This window comes from Meleagris gallopavo, chromosome 16, assembly GCF_000146605.3.
Source record: "Meleagris gallopavo isolate NT-WF06-2002-E0010 breed Aviagen turkey brand Nicholas breeding stock chromosome 16, Turkey_5.1, whole genome shotgun sequence".
In the NCBI taxonomy this organism is placed as follows: domain Eukaryota; kingdom Metazoa; phylum Chordata; class Aves; order Galliformes; family Phasianidae; genus Meleagris; species Meleagris gallopavo.
In genome coordinates, this window is record NC_015026.2 from 8925464 (window position 1) to 8950645 (window position 25182).

Here is a 25182-nt window from a genome sequence, read left to right on the forward strand (position 1 = left end):
AGGGGCATTTCTGGTGTTTATTTACATATATATACATATAGTTGGGTTTTTTTTCCTTGAAGATTGGTGGTCATCCGGTTGCAAAATGGGATTCTTGGTGGGGTGGGGTGGGAGAGGAGGAACTGAGAGGGCGGAGGGCACGGAGGGGGGATAAGGAGCGAGCTGGGGGTGCGAGCGCTCGGGGCTCCCGCTGCGCAGCGCCGCAATCCGCCGCGACCAGGGCGGACGTGCCCGTCCCACCTGTGTGCGGCGAACCCGGCCCGGCCGTGTGAACGCACCGCTGAGGAGCCCAACCGGAGCCGCCCGCTGCCCTCCGTGCCGTCAAACTAGTTCGTACTAACAAGTGACTTTGCAGATTTCTGTGGCTGGTGATGTTAATGGCCGAGAAGGGGACTGCAAGAGACGGCGCGGCTGAACTGCGGTCTGGGACGGCCCGCCGGGCTGTGGGCAGCTCTCAAAGAGCTGGAGGTGTGCGTTGGGCTGCGGGACTGAGCGGCCCGCTGTGTGTGCCCAGGGAATCCCATCTTGCGGTGTTTTACTTAAAGGGGGGGGAATGGAATCACTGATGAGAAATTTCAAAGTTCGTCCCTTGTTTGAGAGCCCTGTAACGTACAGCCAAAGTTGTGTTTTGCGTGGTTAACCCGCTGCTAGCCAGGATAGTGAGGTATGTTAGTCAGAATTTGGGTTTTATTTAACCTTTGTAAGGTGTCAGCATACAAATGGGTTTATGGGACAGGATACTTAGGGCTTAAATAGAGGGGAGTACGTACAAGTGCTGCAGAAGGAAAGAAAGAGTGAGGTAAGGAGGTCTTACAGAGAAATATCGGTTGTATTATATGGGAGCAGGAAACCCAAAATTCATTAGCAAGGTGAACGCTTCAGCTTTCATTATTTTGAATGAGGAGCATCCTTTACAGCCCTGGTCTGCTGTTTGTTTGTTTTTTTCAGAAATCTATCACTAGTGATGCGCTTATTATTGCTCAAAAAACAGCTGGCAATAAATGCTCATTGTAATCAATCTGCACTCCCAGCGTCACCTCTTTGGACAGGCAGGCTCATAAGGCAGAACAGGATGGCTGCAAAATCATCTCATCAAAAGCATCCCTTTCCCGGATAAATGCTAAAAATGCCTTTTGTTTTTAAGCAGATTCCCAGTCTGAAAGTAGTTGGATTCTGAGTTTGGCCAACCTGAGATGTGTGGGAGTAAATCATCACATACAGGGGAGCGTTTTGTGTGCTTGGATTTGGGATAAGTTCCTATATTCATAAAGGTAGAAGGAAGTATGTGAACAACTATGGTGCTTATCTTCTATACACGGTTGTGAAGCCTTCCCCTGTGGAATTTTTCTTTGCTCTCCACGTGTATCCCATACATATTTTACATGTCAAACTTCATAGCAGCATTTTCTGGTTTTGGGCACATAATGTGATAACTGGAAAATAACCCGTTGTCCTTTACGTAAGATCATATATGTCTCTCTCTATATACATACCTGCAGTATGTGTATATTAGGAGCACAGCCCTGACGTGGTGAGGATATTTCTTGGTGAGAATTCTCATTCTTAGCTCTAATGAAAGCAATGAGGTCAAATAAAGGTTTGGTAGAAGGTGATTCTCATTTTCTGTTGCAAAAACCAGGGACAGTAGCATCCTTCATTTGGCACAGCAAATGTTCACAATATGTAGCTGATCACTAATGGAAGCATTGATTAATTTAACTGTTATTCAGATGAACCTAGCTGTAAAACAACAAGCAAACCCAACCGTTTTGGCTGTTGGTGCTTGGGAGCCAGATGTTAAATTGTTGGGTCTCTGGGCTGCTAATGTTCCATCCCTCCTAGGGCTGTCTTAAAAATCCAGATAGCAGTAGGAACTGCAGGGGGCAGAAAGTGTCCGCTGCTCCTGTTTTACTTACACCGCTTACTGCATTATGCTTTGGAAGACCATTTTGACACTTCTTGCTGCTTGCTATTTGTTTTTAATACGTGCCTTTCCTGAGGATAACCTTTTATGAGCTATAGCCCTCAGTTCAGCGTTCTTCACATCCGGAGTTTTTAATAAAATAGCTGCAAAGCACTGTTTGTAGTTGGAAAGCCATTTCCTGTACCTATACTTGAATTCCCAATCAGAAGGAAGAGGTAATTACGAGTATACCTTTGTTAATGCTGGAATTCTGGTGAAGGGTTTGGGGGTATGTTCGCTTCCAAAGCGTTGTCAGCAGTGGGATTTCAGCTTCCAAAGTGGTGTTCTGCCTCCATGCAGGGGCTGAGCTGTAGCTTTCTGTGCTGTGGCTGAGGCGGTGAGCAGCAGTTGTGCTACGTGCTGTTGTAGGCAGAGCTTTGCTGTAGTGCAAACGTGCTGCTGCTGGTGAAGCCTAAGGGAAGACAAAACCTGAGCATTGTGTTGTTTGAGGTGTGGAATAGAAGGGCTAGAAGAAGTAGTCTGAAGAACAGGTGTTGAAATTGTGGTAATGGTGATTAGGAGCTAGAACCAGCTTTTGGCACTCAGGTAAAGTGGCAGAAAATTGGGGTTGGTCATCTTGGCTTTGGGACTTTGAGCAGCGACTTGATTTGTTTTGTGATATAATGCACTGAATGGATACATGAATACAAGCTTTGCCATCATCTTCTGAAGGTCATGGGCTTTACCTTGAGTATTTTGGTGCAGAAAATACCTCATCCTTAAGGACTTCTCAGAGTGTTACTTAGGTAAATGTGACACCACTACTTCCCATGCAGGAATTACGGACCAGAGAGAAGATGCTAAGAAGACTTACTGCCAGCCCTTTTGGATCAGCTTTTCTCTTTTTGTCTGTAGAGTCACAGTTCGAAAGCTTTGTTTGTTCCTTTACAATTACAGATGAGAAAAATCAGTTTTGCAGTGCTGAACAGTTTCAGTTCTCCATCAGAGCGCATTTGGGCGTGTAGATGCATCTCGTTGTCTTGGAGTTAGTAAGTAATGGCTTCAGAACTTGAAGAGCTGCTGCATTTACAGTTCAGTTCTGTCCTGCTGGACCACATATCTCAGAGGAAAGCTCTCTGCCTAGTTCTGAATGGTTCTTGCTATCACTGCTTGAAAAGGTGCTGGATGACGTGAGTGATGTGGTGGTCATGAGCTCAGCTGTGACAGGCACAAGGTCCTGTCTGAATTGTCAGAATGTTTGTTCTGTACTTCTGACAGCAGATCCCCAAGAATAATGGGCGGTCAGGGGTTGTCTGCTCTGCTCTCTTGCTGGTGGGTGCATTCTAGGTTCTTTCCTTACATTTTAGAACTTCTCTTGTTCTTCCATTATTCTCTGTTTGCATGGGCACCCCAGGCTATTGATGCTCTCAGGTATGAAGAAACGTTTTTGAATGTAGGTGATGAACTGTCTGTAGATCTCTTCCTCATTCACATGTATGCTTCTGACTTTGTGTGTGACCTAATAATTCATTGAGAGTTAATTCATAGATACTGGAATCTGAAATCACTTTGATTCATTTTTTTTTAATGTTAAAGGGGAAAAAAAATCTCTCTAACAAGTAAATGCTGTGTCATATTTTCAATAGCAAGTATTGTGGTTCAGTCTACGTTGCTGCATTAAGTTCTTGCTAAGATGACCTTATGTTCAGAGGGTGAGCTGGTGCTGGGACTTCCCGCTGAGTGCCAGGTGAGGTGTGCTTGCTTTCCCCTTGCAGCCTTGCCCCACGTACCTGTCCAGGAACAGGGAAGTGTTGTTTAGGCAAATGCTGAGAGATGGGTAAGCAACCTTACTAACCTGTGCAGCCTTCTCAAACTCAGTATTTTGATTTGTTAAGCTAAAATGTCCTTACTAATTTTTCTTTAATACTTCTAGCATATGCACTAAACTTCTGGATTACAGATCCTATGGAGAATTTAACAGAGGAATCCAGGATTCAAGAAGCTCTTTTTCAGCTGCCTACTCACTTTGGCTGCTCATGTGACCTATGGTTCACTCAGGAAGGATGTTCTTGCCATGTGTCGTGGGGACTGCCTTCCCCCTGAGGGCCCATAAGGAGTGTCAAAATCAACTGCAGTCTTCATTGTTCAGGAGATCTCATAAATGAGCAACCTTCTGTAGTTCTTAACATCTGAGGAGTGGAAAGGTCCTTAAACCTGCTGAAGGTAATGCTCTCTTTCCCCTTGCTGTGCAGATGCAGTCTGTGGTATGGGAGATACCCAGGCATTAGGTTTGCACGTGTGGGATTCTGTTAGCAAAGCCAGACTGGCAGTGTTGTGCTGCATTTATGTCTTTGGCATTGAAGACTGTAATACAGGTCCTTGCTCTTACTGGTGCTCATGCCTGTTGTGTGTCCTACACCATGTTTGTATAAAGAAATAGTTGGTTTCTTGGCCAAAGATAAGGGATTAGTCTTGTGCCATGAACTCTGACGTCATGAATAATTTTTGGGCTGTGGGTTCAGAACCGTCAGGACTTACAGAATCCTTACTTGTCTCTCTTGCTCTCGGATCAACACATGCAGTCTGGTACAAAGGTTATGGAGATCCCTATCATTGAAGCTGACTAATGAATAGTAGTTCTTTATTTCTTTTTAATATGGATGGAGAGACAAAAGAGCAAAGAAAATGAAGACTACTTCCGCATGAAGAAACTTGTATTTCCTTTTGCAGCCATATCAGGGGTAAAAGTTTGCTGGTAGCCAGGTTGCTTTTTTGGGGGTAGTTGTGGCACTTTAAATTTATCTGAAGTCAGTGATCTTATTTGCTACAAGCCTCCTGAAATCTTCAGAGCTCTAAAACCAGAATGACTGCTAATTGTGTGAAGGCAAGCAGAGCAGAATTGGTTTGCTTGAATTGCTGGACAATCTGTTGAGCTTTATTTTAAGCCATCAAAGCTTTAAACTCCAAACAAAGGCTAGCTGAAATCCTCATTTTTGTTTCAGACTTTAATCTGTAGCTCTGACGTGAAACTGGAACTGCAAATCGTTTCCGAACCTTCTACCCTCTTTCTTTCTTTTGAGGATTTTCTGTCTTGGTGACCAGAGGAACAAGTCAGTGGGTGAATGCTGCAGATGGACAGTGCAAGTCGCTGCTCGTGGCTTCTTCTGACTTACTACTCCTTGAATCTTTGAGCAAACAAAAGTTCAGTTCCCTTTGGGATGTGCTCTGGGGATCCTGCTTTGTAAAAAAAAAAACCAAAAAAACAAAAAAGCAAAAAAAAACTGTGGTAAATGTTAGTGTAAACCTTGTGATGGCTCATCTGTTTTAAACCAGAGAAAGATGAACTCAGTTGTAATGCTTACGTTTCTCATATTAAACCTAGCACTAGGTTTTTCTTGGTTTTTGCATGATTGACTTGGGGCTGAGATTTCTTGCTCCTGTTTCCTGGTAGGTAGGTAGGCATAGAGCTCTTGCCACCCGTTCATTGAATTTCCTTTAATTGATGGCTGCTTGATTTTTTTTTTTTTCTGGTATGTTCATGGTTCATTCTTGGTTCTCCAGGTATTTCTGATGCATGACAGCATTGAGAGTGTGAAGAATATATATGATTTTTTGCTTATTTATCAGTTGTAGTAACACAGTAGGAAAGGCACTCTGAAGGTGACCTGTATGTGTCTTGCTGGACTTGCTAGAAATACGTTCTTACAGGAGAGTCATCTTTGGCAGAGCCTTTCTGGATGTGGAGACAGCAAGAAGTGCCTTGAGCAGCCACCTCCAGCCTCTTGTGAAGCGATGGGCAGTGGAGTTTAGTGAGGCTGTGATGACATGAGGGTTTGCTGTGTGAGCCCGGCCTGTGTTGTCAGCAAGCAGCCCTGGAGTGTAGGGAGAGCCATATGTTACCCAAGAGAGCTGAGTTGGGAACCTTCCTGTAGCAGAAGCAGTTCTAAGAGCTGATAGATGTATTCTGACTGGTTGAAAGCTGCGTCTTGGTAGTTGTATTCTGTTGCATATTGATTTGGCAGTCCTTTATGTGCAGCCTGCTTAATTTCAGAGAAGAACTTTGCTGCATTTGCTGCTAGTACAATCAATGCTGTAGGAGTGAGTCACTGCAAAGTTAACCTCCGTTCTGTCTGGTTCAGAACACATTTCCAAACGGTGATACCACATTGGTGCAGCTTGTATAGCAGCTTCAGAGTGGTGCCTGGTTTGCCTCAGTGCTAAGGCAGCCTTTGCTGTGATGGTATCTCCTGTTTTAGAAAAATACTCACTTTTATCTATTTCAAGACCTATTTGATAATGAGCAAAGTGAGCTGTTACCAGACACCAGTTGACTTAAAGTAACCTGAGATTCACTTTATCAGTAGGTAACAGATTAGCAAACAGTCTGTCTCCTCACAATCTTTTGTGTCTGAAATAAAGCAAATACTCAGTCTTTTTGCAGCCACCTAGTTGTGCAGAGCATTAGTTGAGGTTTTCTCAAAGCTCATCAGTTATTTGTAACACTACTTGAAAATTCCCTTTTTTTTGTGCGTCTCTGCTGCTTTTCCAAGTTGGTAAAGAGTTGTGGGTTTTTTGTTGGTTTTTTTTTTTTGCCTTCTTCCTTTCCTGTGCTTAATGGAGCTTGAAATTAACATGACTCTGCTTGTCTGTCTTGTGCACAGTCGGTGATGCCAGCCCATCCCTGGGAAACATTCCTGTGAAGGTCCACAGTGTGCTAAATCTGTCATCAAATGAAAAGAATGGGTCCTAGGCAAGGTGACACTGCAGGAAGGGTGACATGGTACCAAAAGTTGTTTGCAACATGTTTAGCAGATGCAGTATTTTTTTTAGCTTAAATATTGGGGCCAGGGCAAATTGTGATGTCCCGTAACAAATGCTGACAGCAATAAACATGTCAAATCTATTAAACATCCTCGCAGTATCAACAGTGGTGAGAAGCAGCTGGTTCAGCGTGGTGCTGCCTTCATGGTGAGTGTGACAAGAGCTCATGTGCCACCCCACGCCCAGCCCTGCTCCTCTGCCATGCTGCTGTGCGCTGGTGGTTGGCTGCCACTTGAATTTACTCAGCGAGATGTGTTTGTGTAGAATTAAATTGTAGAGATGATTAATCTGGTTTTCATTTAAGAGATTGTTAGAAAAATCTCATCTTTTTTGTTATGCTTTTAGCCTGGAGTATTGTGGTGCAGCTCTTGGCCCTGTATGTTAAACTAATTGTTGTTCTTCATGCGCATGTCAATTCACTATTTAGAAAGAAATGTGTATAACACTAAAAATTACAAAATGAGAAATAACAATAATTCCTTTTGCCTAACCCATGAAAGGCCCAGCAATGTTGGGATACAGTTGGGTGGTGTGGTTGATGGGGGTATCAAACACCGATGTGACATTGTGTTCCATCCCTAGTGATTGCACTGCAGTTTCACTCAGCAGTGTGCATCTGAGGCCAGATCCCTCCAGAAAAGGACCACTTAGATTTATCTTTCTGAGTTTAATGTCAAGGCGTATGTGTACATTTTGCTTCTGTTTTCTATGAAGTGCAGGCATGAATTGTCTTAGTGCAGTGTTTGTTGGTGCAGAGAGAGAGAAAACAGCATCCATAACCTTTGTCTTGTATTCACTTGCTGGCATCACAGTCATTTCTACAGGAAAGAAAATCCCAAAACCAAAAAGCCATTCTTCCCCTTCCCTCCTTATGCATTCAGATGTGTTCCTATACACAAGTCAGATTTTAAAGGACATTCTTTAGGATAAACTTGCCAAATAAAAGTAAGATTTATCTTGCACCAGATGTATGGCAACTCTGTAAGTGAAGACAGCTGAGATAGCTGACTCATTCCAGTACCTCATTGGTGTTAGGTGAGCTTTTGTGACCCTGTGCCCTCTGGTGACAAATGCAACATTTGTCTTAAGGCTGTATGTTTTTCTTTGCCTTGCTGTGCTGCGTTATCCTCGTAGTAGTGTCCAATTTTGTTCTTAAGCTTTATTGCTATCCTGCTTGACTGCTGTTGAGCAGGGTGAAATCCTCACATAGCCGTTGCTTTTATGCATTGCAGATTTGTCATGCTTGCTTAGTAGGTATTCCTCCCACCCTGTTAATTATTAGGTATGTTTAAAAGTTGTGTTAATTCTTTCCTAATTCCTGATAGCAGTTTGTGCTCACGGTGGTGGGGTGATCTTAACAGTGATGTGGAGAGCAGAACAGGCAAAGGAGTAAAAGTAGTTCCGTGAGTTCTGTGTGTAAAGAGGAACAAGGATTTTTCTGTCACTGTAAGGCTGTTCCATGAGGAAATTGAACTTAAACTTCATCCAGGAGAATTTCGTATTAATATTTGTAATGATTTTTGTTGTCACGTAGTAATTCTGTGACTTTTGACTTTGTGATGCTTAATGTTTGTGATGCCCCCAGTAAATCCGCTTTTCTGTCTGTATCTCTTTCCAGCTTTCTGCATTGATTCAGTTATCAGAATCGATTCAGACTTGCACATGCAGAGGAGTTGCTATCCATCACTTGTTTGCTAATTGAAGGGGCCTGAATCGCAAAGTGCAGTGGAGTGTTTCCAGAGTTCTTAAATACATGGAGTAGCAGTGTGTGTTTGTGAAATAGAGCCAAGTTTAAAAATGAATAATGCACGTGGAGCATGAATGAGTTCACTTCATGGTGCTAAATAATGTTTTTGTCCATCCACATGGTTAAGTATTTAGCTAAAAGGAAATGTAAGGGAAGAGATCATGATACATCTGAACTCCCAGGAACGTGTCGTAACTGGAGTGCTGTTTTTTTCAGGCCCTTTCTGAAAGATTTTGGGCAGCAGGAGGTGGAGTTTTGTCTTCTTTGAAGGGCTGTGTTCTGCAGAAGTCTGACTGTGGAAGAAGCATTCAGCTGGAAACTCCAGTGCAGCAGTAGCCTGAAGAATGACTATTACAGCAATTCGTTGTAAAGGAAGCAGTTCAGTTCTGTCAGCACGTTGTACCTCTGAGTTGGAGCTGTTTTGCAAACAAAAGGTTTTGAGCAGTGGTAAAAAACACAGAAAAGTGATGGCAAGTTGGAAAAAAAGTAAGTTAGCAAATCTGACTGACTTTAAATGCTTGAGTTAATGTGTAAAAACTAGTGATACCGCTGGTATTAGCGAGCCACATATGTGTGCTGGAATTGGCAAATGGTTTGAGTGGAAAAAGTGGCATTCAGATATGGTAGGGATGTGCAGTAGCCAGGCAGTATTTGACTCGAGGAGTGTCTGGACAGTGCTCTCAGACACAGGATTTGGATTATGGTTGGTGTTGTGTGGAGCCAAGAGTTGGACTGGATGATCCTTATGGGTCCCTTCCAACTCGGGATGTTCTGTGGTTCTGTGACTCACCGGAGGAGCAAGAGATGAGAAGTTTGGAGCTTTCTGTGCTTACTGCTGAAGGTTGGCAGCTGAGAAACTCCAGTGCCTTAACTGTGGGTCTGCCTTTCCTTAGCAATGTAAGGAATCACCAGCACCTGTCTGCGTGTTATTGCTGTCACTCCGTGCTGGTGCAAGTGTGCCATGAACCAGAAAGGACAAGAGATAAAGATGGGGGGGGAAAAAAGCTGTGGGCTTGGAGATGTGCTGTGTGTCAGTGTGGGGTTGAATGAGAGGCTGCACAGCTGGTAGCTGGAGGGGAGGAATGATGGGAGAGAACCCAAGGTTCTGGGATTGCTGATGCACGCCATCCATGGAGGTGCCTGAGACTGTGGATGGGCCCTGGGCAGCCTGAGCTGGTGGGATGACCTGCTTATGGTGGGCTGGGGCTGGAGGGGCTATAAGGTCCCTTCAGCCCAACCTTCTGTGGTTCTCTGACTTCCAGCTTTCATGCTGTGGTTGCTTTTGTGGGTGTGCTAACGTGCTGAGTCGGAGAGCTGAAACTACTCTGATGTTGTGTAGTCGTGAGAACTTTTTCCTGTATGCAAATAATTTGCTCCTGCTCCAGTTTCCTTGTGAAAAATAAATGAACCAGAGAGTGTAGAATGCCTGCAATTTGTGATCAGCTATTACAGAAAATCTGCTTTTTGCATTACATTTAATTTAATGAAATGAATAGTGTTTTTCTGTGTAATCAAGTTATGAGCACTTGTTTCCCTCTTTAACAGGCCTGCCTCTAAGTTTAAATTTTATCCTTTATAATCAAACCCCGTGAAGATGTTTTAACTTTCTTGAATAATGATGGTGATTATTATTTTTGTTTAAACTATCTGGTCACAGAGCACGTGGCTCGCTCGTGCCACGCACAGTTGAGGAGGATGGGATAATGGGATTGTAAATTAGCTATTTATGGTACTGGCTTTCCTCTGGCCTACTCCCTTGTGCAGTCTAGAGCAGCCCGAAGGCCGTTCCACACGCTGCCAGCTGGCTGCAGCCCTGGGGGATCACTGTGGCAGATGGAGGCGGCAGGAGCAGCGCAGAGCCCGATGCGTCCTGGGGTCTGGGAGAGGTGTGGGCGCCCACAGCCCCACCAGGGCAGGGTCAGGGCTGGTGCTGCCTTTGTCCCTCTGGGGCTGGGAAAGCCTGGGAGGGCTGGGAGAGCCCTGGGTTCTGCTTTTGGGATGCGTGCTATGAGATTTGGCTTTTGATGTGTTTTGAGTGTGTTAGCACCTCTTTTCTTTTTCCTAGTTTTATGCTGCCTTCCTGTGTTCGAGTGCTGCGTTCTGCAGCTTGTACAGCCAATCAGATCAATAACTTAATGTTGAGCTGCTATGATGCTGCCTGTTTTTTCCTCCACTGCTGAAAAAATATCTATCTATCCAGAAAACAAAGTTTGTTAACACCGATCCACTTTCTTTTTTATTTTAAAAATACCCTTCATGTTGTTACCTGAGGAACTGCTTTAAGCGTGCTCAAAATGGAAGATTTCAGAAGTTTTTATTACTTCATTTTTTGAGATGACTTTCTAGTTCTCACAGAAAGTTATTCTGCAGAAAACTGGAGTGATCTGTAGCTGGTGCTGCAGTAGGTAGGCCTGGTCCAACTCAGCCCTGCAGCTCTGTTCATACTTGGGAATGAGCTCCAGGACAGCATAGTCTTCCAGCAGCAGCAGAACAGCCTCACCTGCAAGTGTTCTTTGTGAAAAAACATGTTTGATTTCAGTCTAGTGCAGGTGAGGGTAGCAACCATGTGAAACACCTTGAAGAATGCTATTAACCGATGGTTGCTCAAACAGATGTTTTCAGGCGGAGCTCAGAGATGCAAACTACCTGATGCTTCATCGTTCTCTTGCCCCAGAAGGCATTAGTCTCATTGCCTCATTAATGCAGATGACACTTCTAATCCAGCAGCCCAAGATAGCTGTCAAGCCTGGATTTTACTCTGATGGCATTTGCTGCACAGATAGTTCATATAACACAAGATTCTGACCTGCAGCTTGGGGGGGGGGGAAATGGCTCATAGGCTTATTTTTGTCAGATTTCTTCAAGTATCTGATCTAAATAAGCCAATAAACTCAATACAATAGTGTATAAAAAGGCTTTCATCTCCTCAGAACAGTGTGCAGTCCTTGAGAATTAAAAACAAACCAAAGCAACACAACGTGTGGTGGTACCATGGTTCCACACGGTGCATGGACAGCCCTGCCCTCCAGTGACACCCTGTGCTGGGGGAGGGAGCTGTAAGTGAATGGGCCACATAAAGCATTGCCTCACGTCTTCTTATGTAGCACTTCCTGCTGTTGGAGACAGTGCAGGAAGTTTTTGTTGGAATTGATGAGGTTTGATTGGTTTTGTTCCTTTGAGTGGTTCATTGTAGATGGCAGCAGAGAGTGCAGCATATGAGAGCTGTGAATTAGGTGGTGCTTCATCAAGTTGTGTTCTGGAGCAGTCTGGTGAAGATGAAGGGGTAGAGCTCTGCCCCAGAGGACTGAAACTTGTGGGCACTGTGCACAGATCTGTGTCCTTAGATGAGTTTTGGTCTTCTCGTCCAATAGTGTTGACTTTATCACTGAAAGCCAGCATTCAGAGCTCTAGGTGTGCTTCCCTGATTCCTTTCCAAAGCAGATTATCCCAAGCTGACTTCAATTAACAGTCTGCTTCATTCGGTGATTACTCCTCTTTGCTGGACAGTTTTGCCACATTGTTACATGGTGATGCTATAAATCTCAGGGAATCTAAACATCCTAGCAAGATAGGGCATTCTGATCATTTGCTTAAAAATTTTCAATACGTTTTATAATGCAATTATAACTGGAATATTCTCTCATTTGAGAGTTCAGCGGTCTGTTGTATCTATTTGAGGTACATGTGATGCCATCAGGCTGCTCCTGTCACTGTAAGCGTGCTTCTGTATCCAGTTTGTACTAATTGTAAATTCAAGCATCTTTATTTTTTAACAGGTTGAATCCTTTTGTCCTGATTTTCCTCAGCATCGAATCCCACAGCCTCACCTTTTCATATGCTGCCAGTCATACAGCTTTAGCTTCTGGGGCTTCAGTGTTTCCTTCAAGTTAAGGTCTTGGGATTAGAACACTTAATCTGTGAAGTCAATTCTATCAGTGTTAATATTTTATATTTCTTCTTGTTCTTGAAGCAAACTACAGCTGCGCTGTAGGTGTAGCTGATGCTTGGTGGAATCTCTTTATAGGAAAAAATCTTTCAAATGAGATCACAGAGCAGAAGGTGTGCTTTACAGCTCTGCCAATTTTGCAGAGCAAAAGGAGGTCTCAATATGATGAGGCTGCAAGCAGGAAGGAGGTGGCACCATGATTTCCTCAGCTTTGTGGCTTTTCTTCTCCTTGTATTTTTTTTGTATTAACTTCCATAAGAAGCTTTGTTGTCAGGTTTCTTCTCTTTGTGGTCCGTTAGCTGGAAAAAAGGGGTGGAGGGCTGTGAGTCTGCCAGGCAGCAGCCTGTAGTGCTGTTGGTTTTGGTGTGATGTGAGCTGTGGCCTCCTGTGAGGCTGGAGCTGGCTTTGTTCTGCGTGTAACTTGCAGGTAATGGCACGTGGTGCTGCGGGACGCAGGTCTGACAGACGCTGTAGGTAGGTGTGAGTAACGCTCCTCACTGCATTGGTTGCTTCTCTCCACAGATTGCCTGTAGTTTTTGGAGCAGTGAACGTCATGTCAGGTTGGTTTGTCTGGATGCTCAGATGTTTCTGCATTAGCCAGAAGCCTGTTGGGTTCTTCTCCCTTGTAACTCTTCTTTAGAGAGCGTATCCTTCGTTATAGGCAGTGTCTTTCTCCATCCATACCTGGAGTTTCACTTGATGGCCTTCTTCATCTGTACACTGCCTTTCTCCCTCAAAATTATCAGTTTGTTTACAGTTTAGACAAATGTCTGCATTTTGTGCTATTAACCCCTTACTGTGTGCTCACCCTTTCAGGTCCGATCCCACAGTGCTGCTCCTGGCACTATCTGAGCACGCTGCTCTTGGTGCCAAGGTTGTAAGTGTTAATCTTGCTGCAGACTGGGGTGATAATTCAGTGCTGTCACAGCAACACATGCTTAAAGTTGCTTCTTGCCAGATATGTTGGCTATATGCTCACCAGAGAAAATTATTTCAGGAGTCTTATTGCGTAGCCATGTGCTGTAGAACTCATGCAGTCAGCCTCCCTTCCCCTTGTTTATGGCTGTTCTGACTTAGGGGAGAAGGATTGTTGTCCAGTGAAATGCATTTCTGTGGAGCATGAGTGAAGAGGTGGGTGAACTTCTGGTCATGGGTAATGCTTCTGGTTGTGCCTCGAGGGTAGCTGTGTTTGGGCTGAAAACGACAGAAGGCTTTTAAGGTAGGTTGGGTGGAATTGAAAAGGGAATTTAACAGTGCCCCCTGTGCTGTTTTGGTTGTGTGGTCTGCAATAGCTAGGTATTGTGAATGCTTTACATTTTCCTTAAAAATGTGCTAGTAGATTGGTTTGATTCTGAGGAATTGTAACTTTTCTTGCCCCCATATCTCTACAGTTTTCTGAAAGACTGGCACATCTGGGTGCTGGCCTCTAAGAGACTACTTCAGCTAGGTTAAGCTCTTCTAATGTGACCTCACTTTGAATGTTTCTTCTGTAAATGCCCAAGGATACATATCTTACTCTACTATTTATGGCTATAATTTACAGAGGCTATATTGTTATTTGGGCTAGTTGGAAGATGCTGCTGTAACACAGATCGCAGAGTAGAGGTCATCGTTGTTACTTGCTCACATCTGTCCCTTGTAAGTATTCTGGGGGCATCCACACCAGGGCCTGTTCTGTCTCTGGGATGCTGTAGGGCTAAGAAAAGGGGAACGGATAGTTTTTTGGTCCACTATCTAAGGTCACCCAGAACAACTTAGGATTTGCCCTCGTGCTGCTGCTAAATGTAGGTTACTTAGTGTGGAACTTCTGAGGGGGGGAACCCGCAACATCCTTCAGACAGTGTAGATTGACTGGCAGGGAAGTGGGGCTTGCCTTTGTTCAGTACGAGGTAAACTGACTGATGCTTTTCCCAGCATATTTCCAGCATCAGTGTGATTATACGGAGTGACAAAGTTTTGCATCACTGATAACTCCATTGTCTCTTACTTTTTAGAGAAGTTGCTGTGGAAGTTAAATTATTCTGAATGCGCTCTGCTGGTCAAGATCCAGCACAAATGAGGTCAGGAAGGTTTGCTTCAGTGTCACACGCGTTATACCTATCATGCTGCCTTCCCTATTTTACCTTCTTGGTCTTAATTATTTGCAGTGCTACATTGTAAGAAGCTCTCTTGAAAACCAGAACTAGGTGAACCACCTCTTTACTTGGCAGGGATAGCTCTTAAGCAACTTGAGATACTCTTGAGAAGGTCTGAGGCAGTGCTCTCACATTCTTTTTCTAATCCTGCTGTAAAGCACAGACAATGTATTTGTCCACAGAACGCTGCGTGTTTATAACCATAGAAACAGAGCGAGAGATCAGAACTAGAAATCTATATGGGATCTCATTTAATGCTTTTGCTCTCATCTTTGTGAGATTACTGATTTGCAATTGAAATAGTTTCCTTGAAAATCCCCTGTTTGTACATCAAGCCTTTAACTGTTCTTTCAAGTGAAGTATGCCAATACAGTTCAGGTTTTTGCTCAGGTAGAAGGTGTAAGAATTCACCTTTTCTCCTTCACTCCCATGTTTTCCCTTGTTATTCCCATCCTGATGCAGTGGTTTGTGTGTGTTTATTAGATGACATTTTTCAGTATGCTTTAAGAACCCAGCCAGCTTTATCCTGCATTTCCCTTTGGAGCTGGCTAATGAGAGAGGAGTTGAATTCTCTGTATTATTTCTGGCCCCCACTGCCGTGTCTGAGTGAATGATAGATTGAGGTGGAACCTGCATTGCCACGTGCATTATGTATGATAAATTAATTACTGGTACCATTTCTGTGAGTGCAGGAACGGGGGTTTGTTTAGAACAAACTGCAAGATCAGTTCTCTGTTCTTAGCATGAGACAGATTGCACTGTGGTTATTTTTAATACCAGATGCATCTTCATTTTCTTTTTACCAATGTTGAGCATGCATAAATTTTTGCTACTCTGTTAATTTCAGGAAGGGGTCTGGAGTTTTTAATGAGCCATTAGTATACCAGCTAGTACCCTAACCAGCAGATAGTGTTGGTGAGTACATCTTCCTTTAGGAAACAAGGAAACAAACTAGTAAAGGACACTGTAAAACATATACCTCATCTGCCACTGAACATTTGTTGGTATGATGGGAGCAGTAATTAAGAGTTCTCAAAAACTGTTGATAGTGTGGGGAAGAACAAGGAGAGAAAATAATGATATATATGTTCAGGTATGGCTGTGCCTTTATATCTCAAAGATGAAATATGGTTTTGGCTTGATTCTGCCCTAAGTGCTCCTGGTGGTACAGCTGGCTCCGTCTGCCCAGTGCGTGTGGCAGAAGTTCTTCCTGCACAGGATTCTCAGCAGGAGTCCGTGGTGCAGGCACTCTTGGCTAAGTTTCCTTTCCCCAAAGGGTGTAATTATGTCAGCAGTAATTATTGTGTAGATTTAGCCTCCTGCTTGTGTGAACACAGATCATCCTCATGGATGGACCTTCATTTTTGCTTGGTGGTTTTGTTATTTTAAATACTTACACTCTGTGCAAAGCATGTGCATTTGCATCTTAGAAGTAACTGACAGCTTCCTCTGTTGGCACGTGCCTGTGCTGAAATTCAAATACATCTCTTTAAAAGCAAATTTTATCAGTCTGAAAAGCTGGAAGGTGTCATTGTGGCTGCAGGTCAGATCTGCTGCTGCCACCAACCTGTTTTGGTTTTTTGTTTCCTCCCAGTCATGTATTTACTGATGGGAAGGCAGTTGACAGTAGCTTTTTTTTGATTGGAAAACCAAATGAGTATATTTTTACTTCCCTCAAAAGCAGCGCTCATGGTATCTAATGTCTGTTTATCACTTCTTAAACAGAGAAATTATGGAAACACTGCTCAGTGTACTAATTTTCTATGGCTTTTTTTTCTTTCTAATTACTCCATTGATTTCAAAGTGTAGATTTGTGGCAAAGTACACCAGGGTATATTTGAACAAAATACGGAGCAATAAAATTGTGATTGTAATTCGTGTCTGATGATGAAGGAACAAAGCATTACTGTTATTAGTGTTGCTAGCAGCCTTTTGCTGAGTGTGGCTGCTTCGTTAACCTTCTTCACCCAGCTCTCATCTGCGGGGCAGTGCCCAGCATTGTGTTGTTTTTGGTGGTGGTTCTGACTCTGAGCTGTGTTGCTGTTACCCACGCAGCGACTTCATCTATGCTGTTTTACTGAAAATGCAGATAATTCCTGTAAATGGCTTTAGAAACTATTTCTCATTTCAATACCAATCTCATGGAGGAGTGCTAGAGAACTTTATCTCTTATCACCAGAGAGCAGAACTGTGTGATGAGAAAATGTTTTGGTGTTTGGAGGCCTTAAGAACACACATTTATTCCTTTTGGTGGTGCTGCTGCTGGTTGTAAATCAGGCATTTCAGCTGATAGAAACATTTCCAAGTTTTCTTTTTTTCTTTTTAAGTCTAAATTAAAATTAAAATATCCCTGTGATGGATTTTTGCCTTCGGTTAATTTCATTTCTGTGTGACTGTACATTTTTGTTTGGCTCTATGTGTGTATGGTCAAACAATGGTGTAGATGTATATAAAAAATGAGTCCAACAACAGTAACGTGATAATAGAATCAATGGTAATTTGCTTAACCTTGGGAAGGAGAAGCTGAGAATGGTAATACAAGATACTTATGATGTGTGTATCCAGTGTAATACCGAATCTTCCTTCTCTGCCTCGTAAGGATCACGTTCACTAACTTAAAGGTTAATTGACAAACATTCATGGTTGTCCATGTTTTGTCAGAGCAGTGTGCTCTGGCCACATACAGGACTATTTTTATCTTTCTGTGTTCGTTTCTTTGGATGTTTGTAGCTGTTGGTGTTCTGTCTCCTCTTTGGTTTAAAGAGGAACTTAGAATTATGATGATTATTATTAACTGTGTAATATCAATGGTTACTCTGAATTTCCTTTCCCCTTTATGAGAGTGTTTGCCAGCATAAGAGCTGCCTAAGTCCTTCTGAATACAGAACTGCTGTCCATTGAAATAGCTGCTGTTTCTGACTTTCTTTTTCCCCAGTAGAAGCAGAGTCTAGCTGCCCGTGAAGAGAGAGTATCTCCTTTTGCTGTAAGGATGGAAAGATGAAACTGCCTCAACACAAGGTGAATAGAGCTGGTAGTGTGTTTGTGAATGCGTGCACTCTGCACCGCCTGCACCCCGAGAGTCCACTTCAGAACCGTCAGAGTTGTGGTCGCTTCTCACGCTGCTGTGCTTTTGGGGTGCTGTTCTTTCCCTCTTCCAACAGTGTGCCTCAGGAAGACGAATAAGGGAGGGCACAGACTTGTCAGTTAACTTTGTTTGGAAAAGCTTCATTTTTGTGTTGAGTGTTAGAGACAAAGTTTGACCGGTTTGCAAAATACGAAGGGACTCAATTTTGTAGTTGATTTATGGCTGAAATAATGGAGGATTTGTTGTAAATTCTCCAAAACCTTGTTTTGTGCTGAAAGCATGGTGTAATGGTTGGTGAGGGTGAGCTGTGTTCTGAATATTTATCAAACATAGCAAATGTGTATTTCAAGGTGTTACAGCTGACCGGCTGATAATGCTTGCAAATCCTTTCTGGTAATAATAATCCCTTCTCTGAAGAACTGCAATACAATCTGCTATCTCCAAACAGACTTCTGGTTATTTCAACCTATTTTCTGCTCATCATATGGTCTTAGATAACTGAAATTGATTGTATTTCCTCTTCTTTCTTCTCTTTACCTCTTCTCTGAGTCCTCAGATACCTGATTTTTGCATTCCAAATAGATTATTTGAATCAAACAATTATTCATACAACTTGTCTCTTCTGCTTTATGTTACAGTGCATGCACACCCAAGTACTCTTGAACTCTTCTGATAAGATAAACTATAAATTACATTTGAATAGGTTTTTTTCTGAAAGCATTCTGTAGCTCTGCTGTACAGATGATCTTTTGGTAAGTGAAATGTTACTTCTCTTAATTATTAGTGCTAATGGACGTGCTGTGAGCCCAGTGTTTGCTGATGTCACCGAGAATCAGACGTGCAGTAACTGCAGTTCTGTCATCTGAATGCATCCATCTCATCTGCATGAGTACTTTTATTGGCAATCAGCTGTACTGCACAAGTAGACTGTCTTCATTCCCTTCTTTAAGCATGGTCTGCAGGCAGCGTTATTTCTGCAGCACCAAACACTCCTGATTTGTTTGGTGTGTGTGCTCCGGAAGGCTCTCTGTAGCTGATGAACATCTTGCAGTCTTTATGCATTTATTTCTTTTTTTGAAAGGTCTGCCTGCTTTTAGAGAAACTGATAAGCTTCTGTCCAGATGCGTAATGAGAACTGCCAAATGTCCATAGCATTAATAGAAGTAGACGTAAATGGAGCAAAGCCTCTGCAATAACATACATTTTTCCCTTCATACAAACTGTACCAGGGTTCACATAGATATAGATAGTGTGTAAAATTGGTGAAGACTTCCTGGAGCTTTGTATTTAGACAGTATTAAGAGTATGTAAAGAACCTTCTGAAGCCATCTTTGCAGGAAGTTGGGATTGCTGTTTCCTCTAAGCAGAATGATTACATTCATACGTGTGTGTACATGTTTATATGCATACACACAGAATACATACAGTGCTGTATTTTCATTTGATAAGATCAATGTAAGGAACAGTTCTTCTCTACAGCTGATGGAGGAAAGGGATGGTGTAAAAGAAGTGGGCTGACATGTTTCTCATCTTACTTGCAGTTACTCCTATTTTGCAAGTTATATTGATATTTTTTCTTTTCTTGAAAAACAGAATCTAATGGGTTGGCTTACAGATGAATTTGTATGCAAATATCTATTCCTGCTTGGTTATCTATGTTATAATGGATATTATTTGGGGATTTTACTGTCTCTGGTTTTCCCAAGTAGTTTAAGTTCAAAGGACAGTCTGCATGTCTATCCTAGAGCTGCATGTAGGCAGCACTGTCCTCCATCTCCCTCCTCCAGTCCCCACTGCCATCACTGCAGTGTCTGAAGTAGCACTTTCATCCCAGGCATTAATTCATTGCTGAGAAATGCCAGTGCACAGTGCTGATGAAAAACACTTGAATGTGCCTGGAAACTTCTGAGAAATCTCCTTTCTCTTAGAGAACCTTTTCTCTATGTTCTTAATTTATGTGATTAATCAAAGAATAACTGGAGTAATTCATTAGGTTTGACAAGCAATTTGTCTTCTACATCAAAGTGCTGTTTTTGTAGCTCTCTGGCAGTGAACAAAGTTAAATTTCTAATGGAAATTTTACCATTTTCCACTTATTTTTGATGAAGTTGTATGCGTTACATAGAATGCTACTTTTTCTTGCCTACAGGGCACAGGCATTCTGGCTAATAGAACACCTGAAAGGTGAGAGTATTGTGTTTGAATACTCGTGTAAGCTTTTTTCCTTTGCTGTCTTGTAACTTGTGTTGTAGTATTTTAATTTCAAGAGCATTCTGTTGCACAGATGTGAAGCAATGTGTGTTCTATGAGCTTAAATAGTGCCAGAAAGTGCATCATGGAGTGAAAGAGTGGCATTGGGTCCAAAGCTTTCCGTGTTGCCAGATCCTGTTGTACAGAACTTCAGATTCAAGAACTGCAGTAATTCCCAGGGTATTTTAAAACTTGTTAGCTGCAGTTTTCAACACCTTTTGTAAAAGCAGTGCTCCTTTCAAGAGATTGCCAAGAGTAGTTTGGAGCTGGTGATCCAAAGTGCTTCTCAGAACTCCCCAGCTGTTTTGTAGAATAAGTCTTTACCCTGTGAAAGTCTCTTTTTTTTTTCTTACTTACTTAAAAGGAGGTTTAGCATATTCTGTATTTGCTGATATGAGGATGGATCTCTTTTTTTCCCTCACTGGGTTTGTGTAGCACTTGTGCAGAATGTCTTCCTTTTCCATCTTTCATATTTTAACGGTGGCATCAAGTAGCATTAGGATTTTAGGAAACATAAGTAATTCAGAAAGAAACTGGTGTTTATACAGACAGGCGGTATCATGCTTAAGGCTCTGAATAAGCTCACATACTTGGTATCAAAGAAGGAGGGGGTGATTCTGGTTCTGAAAGTAATGTTATCTTCACTTAATTTTCATACTTCCTTCTGTAGCCCTTTCAGCGTCTTCCTTTGGAACAGTAAGGGGTATGTGGAAGGTTTTTAGCAACAAACTTGTCTTTAATACATAGCTGGTAAGATAGCAAGGGGAGAAACCTCACTGTTTCTGTTTTGGTTTCTCCTCTATAGAGCAAGGGAAGTAGGAAGAGAGATGTGTTGCCAGTGTGCAGTAGGCCTCCATTGTAAACAGTGGCCTGGTCAGCAGGATATCTGTTCTTGTCAAATCTCTGAATAGTTTACTGTAGGAGTTTGCACTTACTGGAGGCTACCTGTGAGTTTATTTCTAGGGTTGCTACAGTCCTGCAGCTCAGCCCTCTGAAATTCAAATGTGGGTCACAGAATGGTAGGGATTAGAAGAGATGTCTGGAAATCATCTAGTCCAAGACCCCATAAGGTCTTCAAGGACCTCTTGGTCCAAATTAAGAATGAACAAAATGATTATTAGAAGAATGAAATAAAAGCTCAATACTAAAGTAGTCATAGATCAGGTTTTTTTAAATCTTCGAAAGTTAAGACTGTTCTTCATGTATTTGTAGAACTTGAATTCTTTTTTTTTATGCTTCTCCTTCCACGTGATGCTTTTGTGCTTTCCCTTCCTTTCATTGCTCCTTAATCTTGTGTAACTGCCTTGCAAAGCTTGAGGTACGTAGTCTCCACCAAAACCAAACCAAGCAAAAAAACCAGCCTATCAACAAAACACCTCTCCATCTCCCTGCCTGAATATTCATTCTTTCAGCAGTAAGGACAGACTTCTTTTCTTCCATTGAATTCATCTTGTTTAAGGCTGCAGTGCAGTGAAGCTGCTGCCTTTGCTGACAGGGTGAGCAGCCCCTGACCTGCACACAAACTCTTCCCTGTTCTCCTTTCCTTGTGGGCCGCGGTCTGAGCTAGGTCAAGATGAAGACTTGCATCCATTTGATGGTTCTCAGCATTGCTCGTCAAAGAATTGCATTGCACTGAGGCTCTAGACTTTTTTTTTCCTTAACACAAATGCCAGTGGACAGATTTAGGGCCTGGATGTCAGCTCCATTCACTTGCAGGTTTGCCTCATGTTTATTAAACTGAGCCCAATCAGTATCAAAATAAGTTTCCTGAAGTCAGAACAACTGACAGCCCTCAAAAATATACACATAGTTGCATTTGTAATTATACTTTTTAATATATATATATATTTATTTAAAGGTTAATTTTACATGTAATTAAAAAAATCCCTTCTATTAGCATTCTTTTCAGTACTGTGCAGAATAGACTTATCAGGGATAAATTTTTCTACACTTAATTTAATCACGGTGTTGAAATTTGTCTGAGTCCTCTGAATGAAGCTCTGATGCTAATATGTGAAATGTAATCCATTAATGGCTTACAGGCATCTGCGAGAAGAGAATGTATGGATTTTTACTTAATGCTGCTGTTAGAAAGGAAACAAACAAACAAACAAAATATTGTTGAATTGTTGGATATTGCCGGGAAGAAAATAGGAGTATGTCGAGGAGATTGTTGTCCCAACTAAAACTACTGAGAAACTGTCCTTGCTGCCCTGAATCTGCTGCAGGTCTGTGTTTGCAGTGCTCTAGCATGGCAGGAATCCGGAGTGTCCTGAGTCGGAAAGGACCTGGGGGATCACTGAGTCCAACTCCTGGTTCCGCCACCTTAGCCTCAAAACATAAAGATTTCATTTTGTATGTTTGGTTTAAAGACATAACTGGGTAAGGTTAAAGGTGCTTCACATACAACAATGCTTTTTCCTGTTTTAATGGAATTTTGGCTTTGAGATAATTAACATAGCGCGTTGGGGGGTGAGGGGGACGAGCATAGATCTGAGTACTTCCATGTTGCTACAGAAAGGCAAGTATTTGTTGTGGCAGTTTGGTGTGTTTTGGGGGTGTTCTTCATTTCTGGTAAGGGGCAGGATTGAGGGTTGTATGTGGGTTTTACTGTGGGATGTTTTGTTTTGTTTTTTCCTTCCTGAGCCCATTTCAGAGATTCCCCTTTTCTGTCCATCAGAAACCTGCCCGATCTTGAGAGGCAGTACCAATCTTACTGCTTCTCCTTGCCCCTAGTTCATTTCTTTGGGCTTCAGGTGAAATGAACTTAGTTTGCAAAACAAGTTAATATTCCAGCTGCATCGTGAAATGTTAAAACAAAATAACTGGCTGTACATGCTAGTAAGAGACAGAAGCTCTTCACTGAGGAGCTATCGTCCACCTTCCTACACACATTATTAATGATTAATCTTTGAGACTGCAGCAATTTGCAGATTCCTTAATGGATGCAGGATTGTCAGAAGAATGCTTGTTTCCCAGATATTTTTATTTCTGGAGATGCTTTCATTCATCTTCATGACTTTTTAGTTTGAGTGAGAAACGAAAACTACTTTTCTCTTCCAAAATTTATCTTGTGTTCTCATAGCTTAGGAAAGCTGTTACCAAAGAATATCTGCAGGGTTCAGAACATCCATTTGTGCAAATCTTCAGTCTGGAGGCTGAGCTGCAGGTCTCTGACCACTTCTGTCTCGTCTTCATAACTTCAGCTTTGTGAATGCACCTGAAAATTTTCCAGTGAATTAAAGACCTCGTGTTTTGCTCTTGTAAAATGAATTATTAATTTGTTTTGTACTGAGGTATGAGGAAGTAGAGCTTCAGCTTACTAGATTATCAAAGCATGTTCTGTGTGAGCATACTGAATTTGCTTTCATTCTCTGAATGTTCCAGCCACTAATGTGCTGCTTGGCTTACAGTACTCCTGTACATATGTAGCTGTATAAACATGAATATTTCCTTAGATGCTGAGGTTTTGATATCAGTGGAAGCAGAAAAGCTAAATTTCTAGTTTGACTGTTATGGGTTGATATTATGCATCGTTCTAGTGAAGAAAGCAAAAGCACTGATGTTTGATATCCTGTGAATATTCCATCTTATTCTATACAAAATGTTTTTGTGCAGTTTTATAGGACTTACTTTTCTGCGATGACTGTTCAGCGCATATGATTTAATAGTCTTTTCTGTGTCAGCTTACGTTTCTTGTAGGATTTCAAGGGGGAATGTTTTGAATTTTGAAAAAGTTTTTTGGTCTTTGAAAGCAGAAGCAGCAAATGTTCTGTGTAGCTTTCATGCAACTGAAAGGGAGATTTATTTTATTGTTTTGTAACAGTTTTTCTTGTGGACACTGTTAGGGGACTAGAACTTGTCTTCAGCTCCTGTTAGACAAAAAGGAAGTTTTATTCTTATGGCACGAAGTGACTTTGGCTTGTATGACTCGTTTGTTATATGCATAATCGAAACCCACAATTGTCAGAAAACTCCTCAGCAGTTGGGTTAATTTCTGTGCTACCAGTAGGCTTGTTTAGCTACAGCAGATATAAAAATGTCATACATAATAACTCTTAAAGTCTTGACAAAAATGGTCATGGGAGCTCATGGGAGCTTCTAAAGGCAGGAATTTTCCTGCCATATTGCTGCCTTTCTGGTTAGGCTCGGCAATGCTTCTGCCCTATTCAGTGCAGCATTTTTTCTTTTCCATAAAACAAATAGTCGTTAATAGATGCACTCAGTCATTTGGTTGCTGGTTGTTTTCTACTCATCTCCTTTTTTCTAAGTGTATTTTATCTCATAAATAAGTCATGCCACAGAAAATTTGTGCTGTAACATTTCCCAGCCATCTCAGAATTGCTTTGGCTTTGTGGACTAGTAAAGTTAACGTTTCTTATGAACATCTTAGGGTGGTTAAAAGAAATAGTGCTGAAAAACCTGTGTTTTTCTAAACGAAGGTGTAGGACTTTGATCTGTGTTTCCTGAAGTTTCTTTTTTGTTTGTTTTTTTGGTTGTTTTTTTTTTCTGAAAGGATGCTTTGTGGAGTATCTCCATCAAAGCAGTGTGGCAAACTTCCCAAGAGCATACCTGTTTTCATAGGAAGAATCAGATGTCTGTGTAGTGTTACACAGGGCAGAATCTCCCTGCAGCACAGGAGTTGAATAATGCTCTCTGTCTGTTCAGCTTGCTTCTTGCCTGGCTTCCCAAGTCATGTGCTCACAGATTAGATCAATGCATTACCTGATAGGATGGTTAAGAACATTTCCCCGATTTGCTGACACGGAGGAATGGTGAGGTAAAGTAATAGATTTTGTACTACATCTTAGAATACACTACTGCAGTATTGGCAAGCCCCTTCTCATGTGAAATTCGCTGCTGCAGTGGTGCATTGCAGGAAATAGATAAAAATCAGCGCTGCGCATATCCACACATCATTCATATTCTGTGGAAAGAGGCCTGTGTTTGAGCCTTAGGCAGCTTACGTGTTTTCACAAGGCGGGTACACTTTCCACTTTCAAAAAAAAATCTTACTGTAGAAGAACATGCAATTTAATTTGAACAAGATCCATTATTTAAATTGTTTAAGAACGCAGTAGGCTATTAAATGCATCTTTCGTGGAGTGCTGGAGGAATCATTTAGACATGTAAATGCTGCTGCTTGGGGTGAGCACCTACCAAAGGAGAAGCAAATAAGCAATTTCGGCAGTCATTTGAATTGAGGAGCAGAATTGCTTTTGTCTTGTTGAAATATCACTTGTTACTACTGTGACTTCATGTAGGAAAGCTGGGATTGCTTTTTTTTTTTGGGGG